This window comes from Lactuca saligna, chromosome 8 (assembly GCF_052625555.1).
Source record: "Lactuca saligna cultivar CGN05327 chromosome 8, ASM5262555v1, whole genome shotgun sequence".
Classification (NCBI taxonomy): Eukaryota; Viridiplantae; Streptophyta; class Magnoliopsida; order Asterales; family Asteraceae; genus Lactuca; species Lactuca saligna.
In genome coordinates this window covers 68,646,696-68,658,617 of record NC_136424.1, presented here as the reverse complement: position 1 = coordinate 68,658,617, position 11,922 = coordinate 68,646,696, and the positions used below count along the sequence as shown (strand labels likewise).

The 11,922-nt window shown below is 36.8% G+C and overlaps 1 pseudogene; it reads left to right on the top strand.

Moving 5' to 3' along the window:
- The first annotated feature begins 546 nt into the window (after positions 1–546).
- Positions 547–10,883, top strand: LOC145009724 (uncharacterized; annotated as a pseudogene).
- Positions 10,884–11,922: the final 1,039 nt, after the last annotated feature.

Genomic DNA, 11,922 nt, shown 5'->3' with positions numbered 1-11,922 from the left:
ATATATATATATATATATATATATATAGAGAGAGAGAGAGAGAGAGAGAAAGAGAGGAATGATCATTTGAAAACCTATAGTTTCCCGAAAACCCGATAACTAAAAGTGGACCATCAGATTTAAAAAATGATGGGCTAAGATATTTTATGGCACTTATGTAAATAAATGAGAAAATCAAACACGGGGGTATTGGTCAAAAATCAATCGAAGGGCATTTACGATACTTAAGAGGTTATTCCCCCCAAATCAATCGATGCCTCTCTCAAATCCCTCATAAACGAATAACAAATGAGAAATTGGACAAGATTTATGAGTGCTCAAGGTCACCTCTCTCACATTGTCGAAGCTTGAAATCATGCACAACTTATCGCCTTCATTGAAGATTCTCCAATGATTGATAGATTTAACATCGCGGTGGTTGCTTCATTCTTCCCTATCGAAGCTTCATGCCCTAATAAATCAACCAGAGGTCTGATCGATCCGAACCTACCGATTCTCCTTCGCCTCTGAGCTTCCGGTCTCCGAGCCAGAGGACGACTCGATGATATGAGCGACTTTATCTCGTTGATCACAGGTGAGTTTTTCCCAAAGTTAATCAATTGGAAAACCAAATTCAACTTGAAGTTATAAACTTTGTGTTCCTCTTCGCTCAGTCTATCCTCGGAAAAGAAAATCAGAGCAAACAGAGGAAGCCATGGCTGTAATCAACCAGGTAACAACTGAGGAACAATTATTTCCCAAAATGGACTCTAATTGTGACTTTTGATTTTTTTTTAATATACAAATTGATATACCAAATTAGGTTTCTCAAGTTAGCATAACCTACAACACATTAGTCAATTTAATTTCCATATCTTTTGAATCGACCTGTTCTTTAGTTATTATCTTTCTTTCTCCTCCTTTTAATGACTGAAGATGACATTTTTATTCTTTTCAAGGTGACATAGGTTTTATTTTATACAATGTAAAATTCAATTTTAGATTGACAATTCCAAACAAATTTGAAAGAGAAGTAAAAATTCATGATAGATGAATTGTCCTTCTAAGAGACACTATAACAGATTACTGAGGGGGTGCTTGTTAATTAAGATTTGGAATTTTAAATGCTGTGACGTTAGTTATTAAAGGTGGTGAGTGGTGATGACAGGTGATGTACTATCTGGAACATGGTCGGAAGAGGAACACGAAGACCGTTTAGGAGTTGTCTAGGCTCAAGCCATGTAATTACTTATGGATCCGGTGTTTTTGTTACAATATGAGATTGATTAGATGGATATATTATTTAGCTACGAGTGATGAATTAAGCCTTTTAAATTTCTAGAAAGAGAGGTTAATTAAGCTACCTTTATGCAAATTTTTGTTCCAGGTAGAATAAAAAATTGTTAGTTTAATGATAAGACTTTGTCATCTCAATCATCTCGCTATACCATTTAAGACATTACAAGTTAGTTCTTTTCGGACTCATAGTATGATCGATTGCATCATCATAACAGTTAATAAGAAAGTGTCTTATGTTTGGTCTTTGATCATCAATAGTTTTCTATTGTTTTTGCCAAACATATATTTTGAACTATGGTGAACGCATTGTATATTTCCTCTTAGAATCTATGCTGAAAGCTTAATAGAGGTAACATTGTCTTGCAGTTGCAATATGATCAACGAGAAGATATTTGACCTGAAGCTCATTGTAATCAAATAGTTCCAATTATAATTATGAACTCAATAATGTTACTAATTAGTAAAAGTATATATTAATAACTACGATTGTCGGTATATTTTCATGAAAAGTTACGCGTTTGTTGTTTGTTTATATAAGTTTTGACAAATATATAAAATTATTCTTGCAAAATCTCATACTTTTGACATCTTTTTCATTCAGGGTTGCATATGATGTTAGCCTCATCGATGATGGCTAGTCTTCTGAGATATCCAGCATCATCTCAAGGAACAGTTCAACTTCATGGGAAATACTTGATGTGTATGTATCACATAATCATATTATTGAATTGATGTTTTCTTTTCTTTAATTCATTCTCACAATAATTACTTGTCATATTTTCAGTGGTGCTGTTCTATCACACTCTTTTGAGCTAGAGTCAACAGTAAAAACTATCTTTTACAGCACACCTGCTGTTATTACATTCCGTGTCCCCACAAATGCTACACTACAGGTTTGATTCATGGAAATATGAAGTTATCTTATTATTATAATTTATAAATATATATTATATTATGTGTTTAGTCTTACAATCTTTTTTAGTCTTGCAGGAAGCATATTCAACCCCACTTCTACCTCTTGAAATTCTATCAGATAAGCCACGTGAGGACACATTTGATCTTGTAAGTATTTTACTTTTTTAAAACTAATTTATATAAATTGATTTAGAATTGAAATAAATGTCTTCTTAACTAATAATGCATTGTTGTGTTGTTATGCATGAATGTGTGCTTTGATGGATACTACTCTTTCAGGCTAAGGTATGGAATGCCCTTTTTATCAATTACCAATGTTTTTCTTTATATTGGTGATCTGGTTTTAGAAATTTGGACAAATGTGTGATGGGTTTGAGCCATAAGAACTTTCCTATGTGCACATGCAAACCCTAATTGCTTAGATCGAGGTTTCTCTAATTGAACATGCATTATGTATCCAAGACTTTCATGGCTAGATCTAATGTAAACTAACAATCATAACATATGAAAACAGATCTAGAATCATACCTTGAATTACTTGCTTGAAACCTTCTTCTCCTTGGAGCTTAGAGTCACAGTTGTCACTCCTCTAATGGTTTGCAAACACCAACGAGCAAGAAGATGATTTGAGGGAGGTGGAAAAGAGAGAGAAATTGTCCCTAGGGTTACTCCAATAACAAGGTCACGATTTCACCACCTCCAAGGGTCTATTTATATTGTGAGCTCCTAGGGTTTCATCCTAAAACCCTAATTGGATAACTTAACCTCAAAGCAATCCAATATCCTTCCAAGCTAAGCCTTGGACGATTTCTAGGTGATCCACATCCCTAAAATCATCCAACCCATATCCATAAGGATTCTTAGCTCAAAATACAACTATCACACATTTGACAGTTTATACCCCTTCCTATAATTAATCTCTTTAAGTCACCAAATTAATTCATAATTAATTTATGAGTTATATTAATCAAATTAATATTATTATCCCTTTAACATATTATTCTTATAATACATTAATAATAATATCTCTTCTCTCTATATAAATCACCTTGTCAAGTTGCTATGGTGAAGGCAACCCAAAAGGACCATGCACAATCGGGTCAAGTACTTACCAAATATAGTTATAACCTTAGACACTAATCCTACAGTCTCCCACTTGGATAATTCTAGTAACTATAAACGCAAACACAATCCGATCAGCAATCGTAGCTCTCAAAGACGTTGTCAACTCTGATCTTATCAGTGACCTGTCCTTTAGATAAGGGATCGTACAGTCCTCTATTTTGATACCGTGCAGACAATTTCATGAAACATTATCATACTTATTTTCCACCAACTATTTTCTCGATCTCAGATTTATTTGACATAGAACTTAATTGAACACATCAATTCAGTCCTGACCGGGCCCGGCACATAAGTCAAATCAAATCATCGAGCGGCCGTGATATCGCTTTTAACCTCTTAGGATAGAAGTAACAGATAAACTTCGACTTATATGCATCTACTTATCGACTAATCAACTATACACAACAACGTGTTTTATGACATCAATTTACTGATGCGGTTTCGCATTATCAATGTACAACCAATTAATAAATAATAAACCATATATCTAGGTTTTAAGACCATATGATATTATCGTCTTGCGATCACCCCAAAGTGATTCCATCAAGCGCGGGTTTATTCCAATGCTCAAAACTTGTTCATAAGCACTCATGAACGTTGCAACAAACCTTTGCTATGTCTAATACCATTTACACAATCTACACACCAATTCATGACAATCTTCATTCATACCTACTTCCAACATATGAACGATTGTTGACCATTCGAATAACTCGATTATTCTTAATAACTTAATTATTCAGGAAGTCAAAACATGCAAAGTAAAACAATAGCTAAACAATCAACATAAGATAGTAACTTTACTTATAAACAATACTCCTTTATTTAATCATCAAATGTCAATTACATTTACCTATTACACGTTTCTAAAACTATATAATCTAAACTGATATCATCCTTCAGCCCAACACTCCTAGCATGCTGCAAGTGCTTAACCCTGCTCATTCCCTTCGTAAGCGGATCTGTTGGGTTATCTTCTGATGATATCCTTTTAACTACGAGGTGTCCTTATCTACTTGATGTCTAATAAAGTGATATTTTCTGTTGATATGCCGAGATTTGCCATGATCCCTCGGTTCCTTGGTCAAGGCAACCGCTCCCTCATTATCACAGAAAATTTCCATGGGCTCCTTTATAGCAGGCACAACTCCAAGATCGCCAATGAAGTTCTTCAGCCATATTGCCTCTTTTGACACTTCGCTCGCTGCAATGTACTCTGATTCGTACGTTGAATCAGCTACAGTTTCCTGTTTGGAACTTTTCCAAGTTATCGCTCCTCCATTAAGTATAAATACCCATCCTGACTGCGAACGATAGTTGTCCCTATCGGTCTGGAAACTGGCGTCACTATACCCTCGCACCTTTTAGTCGTCACTCCCTCCGAGGACTAGAAACCATTCCTTGGTCCTCCGAAGGTACTTAAGGATGTTCTTAACCGCAATCCAATGCGCTCTTCTAGGATTCCCTTGATATCTACTGACCATGCTTAAAGCAAAGGCCATATCATGGCGAGTACAAGTCATAGCATAGATGATTGAGCCAACTGCGGAAGCGTAAGGTACTCGGCTCATTTCAGCTATCTCGGCTTCGGTACTCGGACTTTGAGTCTTACTCAAATTTGTATTACTTTGTATCGGTAGTTCTCCCTTCTTTGAGTTTTCCATACTAAAACGTTTCGGTACTTTATCTAAGTAAGTATTTTGACTATGTCCTATTAGTCTCTTACTTCGTTCTCTCACTATCCTTATTCCCAAAATATAGGAAGCCTCTCCGAGGTCCTTCATAGCGAAGCACTTCCCAAGCCAGGATTTTATCTCCTGCAGAGTCGGGATGTCATTTCCTATGAGTAGTATGTCATCGACATACAAAACGAGAAAGCTAACTATGCTCCCACTGGCTTTGACATATAGACATGATTCATCTTCGCTTCGTACAAATCCAAACTCTTTGACTTTCTCATCAAAGCAAAGATTCCATCTGCGAGATGCTTGCTTAAGTTCATAAATGGACTTCTCAAGCTTGCACACTCTATTGGGATGCTTTTGATCGACAAAACCCTCTGGCTGAGCCATGTAAACATCCTCAGCCAACTTCTCATTAAGGAAAGCGGTTTTGACATCCATTTGCCATATCTCATAATCATGAAATGCAGCAATGGCTAGCATCACACTAATAGATTTTATCTTAGCAACTGGTGAGAAGGTCTCATCATAGTCAACTCTGGGAGTTTGAGTAAAGCCCTTCGCCACTAGTCATGCTTTATACGTGTGTACATTCCCATCCACATCGGTCTTCTTCTTGAAGATCCATTTGCAGCCAACCGTCTTACTTCCAGGCACATTGTCAACCAAATTCCAAACTTGGTTGTCATACATGGATTGAATCTCGCTATCCATTGCCTCTTTCCATTTAGCAGACTTCGGGCCTACCATGGCTTCCTTATAGCTGTTAGGTTCATCTAGGTTTACTAGTGTACTGTCACTAATATACGTGTCCCCTTCGGTAGTAATATGAAAGCCATATAACTGGGGTTGAACTCTAACTCTTTCGGAACGTCTAAGAGGTAAGGATTGTTCAATCGGTTCAACCGGAGTTTCCTTCTCGGGTTGAGCACCAGCGGTAGAGGTTCCTTCATCACTCGATTCTTGAATCTCTTCAAGATCGATCTGCCTACCACTGTTTCCTTGGTTTATGAGTTCTCGTTCTCAGAAAACCCTTCTCCTTGCTACGAAGACTACATTGTCACTCGGTCTATAGAAGAGATATCCAAAGGATTTCTGCGGGTAGTCGATGAAAACACATCGCTCACTACGAGGTTCGAGCTTGTCGTGATTCTCTCGTCTTACGAAAACTTCAAAACCCAAACCTTGATGTGTGCTAACGAGGGAGCTTTCCCTGTCCACATCTCGTGAGGTGTTTTGGTAACCTTCTTTCTAGGGACTCGGTTAAGGATATGGGCAGCAGTCTCGAAAGCATACCTCCAAAATGATATAGGTAGTGAAGCACGACTCATCATAGAACGAACCATGTCTAACAAGGTTCAATTGCGCCTTTCTGCCACACCATTCAACTGCGGTGTCCTAGGTGGCGATAATTGTGAAACTATTCCGCATTCCTTGAGATAGTCGTGGAATTCAAGACTTAGGTACTCTCCTCCTCGATCGGATCGAAGCATCTTGATTTTCCTGGCCAATTGATTCTCCATTTCATGTTTGAATTCTTTGAACTTTTCAAACATTTCTGACTTGTGCTTGATTACATAAATATACCCATATCTACTATAATCATCGGTAAAAGTCACATAGAAGCGGTTCCCATCCTTTGTGGTGGATCTAAAGGGCCCACATACATTGTTATGTATGAGATCCAATAAACCCTCACCCCTCTCACAAGTGCCAGAGAAGGGTGACTTGGTCATCTTTCCAAGTAAACAAGATTCACACGTGTGATCTTCCCTAAGTTTGAATGACTCCAACACTCCATCCTTTTGGAGTTGGGTTATGTGTTTCTTGTTGACATGTCCAAGACGACAATGCCATAAAGATGCTTTATCCATACTATTGGAAGAATCCATACACAACACATCATTTCCTAGGTTATCTACAACCATAACAGTTTCATAAATTCCATTACAAAGCATTGCTTCAAAGTACAAAACACCATTTAGATAAGAATAAATAGAACCATCCATATTATTAAATGAATATCTAAATCCTTGTATAAACAAACCATGAAATGAAATGATGTTTCTTTCCATATCTGGCGAGTAGCAAAAATTGTTTAAATCTAAACCTAATCCATTACTAAGCATTAAAGAGTACACTCCAATCTTGGTGATAGGCGACGATCTTCTGTTTCCCATGATTAGATTTATTCTTCCTCACTCCACATCTCTATCTCTTCTTAGTCCCTGCAAAAGATGGCTTGATCTGTCCATCCTTGATGGCTTGCATATATTACGGGCAACTTCTCTTCCAATGCCCTATTTTGTGGCAATGATGGCACTCTGCCTCCTTCGGGTTAGGGTTGCGCTTATCAGGATCAACCTTGGTCCCAATAGAAGAGGAACCATCTTGGGACTTTCCCTTGCGGTGGCTCTTTGATGGAGCCTTCCTCTTCTTGCCCCTTCCTTGCCCTACAGCCAAAACAGGAGCAGCGGTTGGTGCGGGAGTTGGTGCAACAGACTTGTCCTTAAGGTTGCTCTCAGCAGTCCTTAGGAGTCCTTGGAGTTTGCTTAGGGTGACCTCTTCCTTGTTCATGTGGTAGGTCATCCTAAATTGGTTGTAGCATGAAGGCAAGGAGTGAAGAACTATGTAAATGGCCAAATCTTCCCCAAATTTAACATTTAACTTGCGAAGACGATCAATATATCTTTGCATCTTTTGCAAGTGCACAGTTAAAGATTCTCCACTTCCCATCTTGGCGGTGATCATGTTAGTGATGATCTCGTAGCGCTCTTGCCTCGTGCTTTAGTGGTACCTCTCCAACAAGTCTTGATGCATTTCATAGGGATACATGTCCTCATAGGACTTTTAGAATTCTTGGTTCATAGTGGTTATCATGATGCAATGGACCTTCGTTGCATCACATTCGTGTGTCTCAAAGATAGCCATCTCTTCGGGAGTAGCGATTTCCGGGTTGACCTTCTCGAGCTTTTCATCGAGGACATACTCTTTGTCCTCGTAGCGTGAAATGGTGTGAATGTATCTTATCCATTCGCTAAAGTTCGTACCATCGAAGGTCACCTTTTGGCAAAGACTCTTTAACGTGAATGAGTTAGCAGCAACGTTGTTTGCGTTCGACATCTACAATTAGAAAGGATAATGTTTGATTAGAATTGGATCCCTAATTAAACACCCAAAATGAAAAATTAGGGCTAGGATCCAACAACATTATTTACATATTAGAAAAGGGATGTCGTAATCCAACACGCAAATAATTTGGAGGTAAGTGAATGACGATTCACTAATTCTTCACCTTGAAAACATAACCTTAAATTTTATTGAGAATTCCTAGATTTTGAGATTCATTGAACTTTTCAATGGCATGTTTAAATCTCAATATGCCCCTCTAGTTTGTGACTGGGATGCCGAGGATCATAAAGCGGGTGTGAATAACCATGCAAATCTACATGGTGCCTTCATTGTTACAATCACCTATTCGATGTGCCGGTAAACCATACACGCTCCATCGAACTATGATAAACAATGAATCACCCTTTGCCACCTTTTCTTAGAACCAATTAGTGTGTCGGTAAACCACACACGCTCCACTAACTTCTTAGCAAGGGTGCAAAGTGCAATTTCATGGGATTGCATCAATTCACTTTTCCTAAAGTAGCTAAGATTGGGAATTTTATAAAATAGTTTAGTTACTTTATAGATTCATTATACTTATTAATGAGGAGAGAGCGTTGCCCTATCCTACCCGTTCGGCTAACGACCCTCCACCAATCAAGCAAGCGGTGGGTGTGAGTGTACGCCCATTAAGCGTCATTTTATAGGCAACAACCTTATACCCACCTTATACACCGGCTTCGTAAATGAGGCCTACTAATGGTAAGACTAGCATTTTAATTTTACTTATATATTTATTAAGCTCTTAATAATATAATAGTATAGGGTTGAATTTTAAACTTGTAAAATTCTAGGGGTTGAAATTTAAATTCTTCTAAATTAAACTATTAATTACCAAATTCAAATTTCAAAACTATCAGGATAAATATTGAACTTTTCAAAACAATAGGGATCAAATAACTAATAATTCAAATTAAACAATTAATTTGATAATTATCTATATTTGTCCTAATCCAATTTTAGTTATTAGATAATTACCAAATAATCTTAAATAGTCCATATTTATCATATAAATAGTTGATATTCATAAGATATGAAATTATCTATTATTATGTCAAGGATAATCATTAAATTAAGTTAAAATTCGGATTTATAGTTAATAAAACAATTTAGGTATCAATCCAAGACAAAAACAACAACAAAATTCGAATTTCCCTCTGTCTGACGCTGGAACTCGCCGAGTCAAGCTTTGGACTCGCTGAGTTGAGGCTACTCGCCGAGTCCACAGTGGAACTCGCCGAGTTCATCAGGTAGATGACTAAAAATTGAATTTTTTTAAGCAACAAGCAATTAATCAATGCATCAATGCAATAGAAATCAATCAAAGCTCTGATACCACTGATGGGTTTGAGCCATAAGAACTTTCCTATGTGCACATGCAAACCCTAATTGCTTGGATCTAGGTTTCTCTAATTGAACATGCATTATGTATCCAAAACTTTCATGGCTAGATCTAATGTAAACTAACAATCATAACATATGAAAACAGATCTAGAATCATACCTTGAATTACTTGCTTGAAACCTTCTTCTCCTTGGAGCTTAGGGTCACAATTGTCACTTCTCTAATGGTTTACAAACACCAACTAGCAAGAAGATGATTTGAGAGAGGTGAGGAAGAGATAAATCAGCCCTAGGGTTACTCCAATAACAAGGTCACGATTTCACCACCCCCAAGGGTCTATTTATACTGTGAGCTCCTAGGGTTTCACCCTAAAACCCTAATTGGATAACTTAACCTCAAAGCAATCCAATATCCTTCCAAGATACGCCTTGGACGATTTCTAGGTGATCCACATCCATAAAATCGTCCAACCCATATCCATAAGGATTCTCAGCTCAAAATACAACTATCACACATTTGACAGTTTATACCCCTTCCTTTAAATAATCTCTTTAAGTCACCAAATTAATTCCTAATTAATTTATGACTTATATTAATCAAATTAATATTATTATTCCTTTAACATATTATTCTTATAATACATTAATAATAATATCTCTTCTCTCTATATAAATCACCTTGTCAAGTTGCTATGGTGAAGGCAACCCAAAAGGACCATGCACAATCGGGTCAAGTACTTACCAAATATAGTTACAGCCTTAGACACTAATCCAACAATGTGAAATGTCATTTTTAACCCTGAATTAATATCTTACATTATGTAAATGTGCAGAGTTGCTGGAAAAATACAGGTCATTAGTGTCGGTGATTTCCGTAGTGGTGTTATTTGGGTGTACCGTATGATATATATATATATATATGCAATTTTCCATAAATATGAAAACTGAAGAGACACTATAACAGATTACCAAGGGGTGCTTGTTAATTAAGATTTGGAGTTTTAAATGGTGTGATGTTAGTTATTAAAGGTGGTAAGTGGTGATGAGAGGTGATGTACTATCTGGAACATGGTCTGAAAGGGAACACGAACACCATTTAGGAGTGATGCTAGAATAGTTTGGTCAACAATGGTGGACTACACATTCGGTCTTGCTGCTTCTAACAACCCTCCTTGTTTTCTCTCCTCTGATATCCTTTAAACGTGTAGGTGGATTTCACATGCTCTTTACCTGAATAGATGCATGCTTCTATGTTACAAAAGAGACCATTTTTAAATATATAATTTGTGAGGATAGCTGTGATTTTTTCTATAAGATACAGTTGATTGTTTGCTTTATACAGTTGATTGTTTTCTTTAAAGTATAATTGGGTATAATTTATAAAGTATAATGACCAAGGCGACCTCATGTAGACATAGTTTATGAAGAAACAATAAAATGGTTTATTTCCAGATCCTATACAACAATATACATCAAACTTTTGACAATAAATACCAAATTAGGTGTGTTGTTGCCTTTCCTAATCAACAAGGTTTCTTCAAATCCTCTGCATCATTTGTTGGCCATTGGAGGTTATATACTGCATTTCGAGTCTCTACAACTTCTTCAACGGATGAATACTACAGAAGAAAAATAAATAACTAAATATTTTCTTATTTAAGTATAAAAAGAGAAGTGAAAGTAAACTTACAGTAACATAACAGTGAGTTTTAATATGATCCATCCAGAAGCTGACAACTGTCCCATTTTTACCAAGAAGTTCTTGAACATCCTTTAAAGTAAACGGACGCAGAAAACAGTCAACTCTGAGAGAAGTAGTTGTAGGCTTTGAAGATGGAGGAACTGACAAATCAACAAATGACACAAATATGAAAAGGGCATTCTCGTCTTTTCACAAAAACAATAAAAAAGCAATAACTCACCAATACGTTCTTTTGGATCTTCATGGCTAACTGAAGAATCAGATCTTGAAAAGTTGTTCTTCATTGAACTACCCTTAGGTGTAGTAGTCTATTCAGGGGCATCATTGGAATTCCAGGATCATGGACAGTTGTCGGGTCAAGAAAACCCGATCTATAGCCAAAGGCGTTCCCTCTTCTTGAATCTGGGTCAACTCTAATCGGGTTTCATTTTTTGTCGAATACTATAGCTGCGTTTTTTGGTCCTTATGTCAGATTCTTTGATTCCAATTTCACAATAAAAGTTTTTAATTTTACCTATAGTCATGATTGCAGATTTGATGGCAGATGGAGACCATGAAGGATGAACGGATTTGATCAAAGCTACAATTCCAGTGACATGTGGACATGTCATGGATGTTCCAGATAAAATATTAAATTTCATTTTTCCAATTGCAGGTGACCATTCTACAAGGATATTTAACCCTAGAGCTGTAACATTAGGCT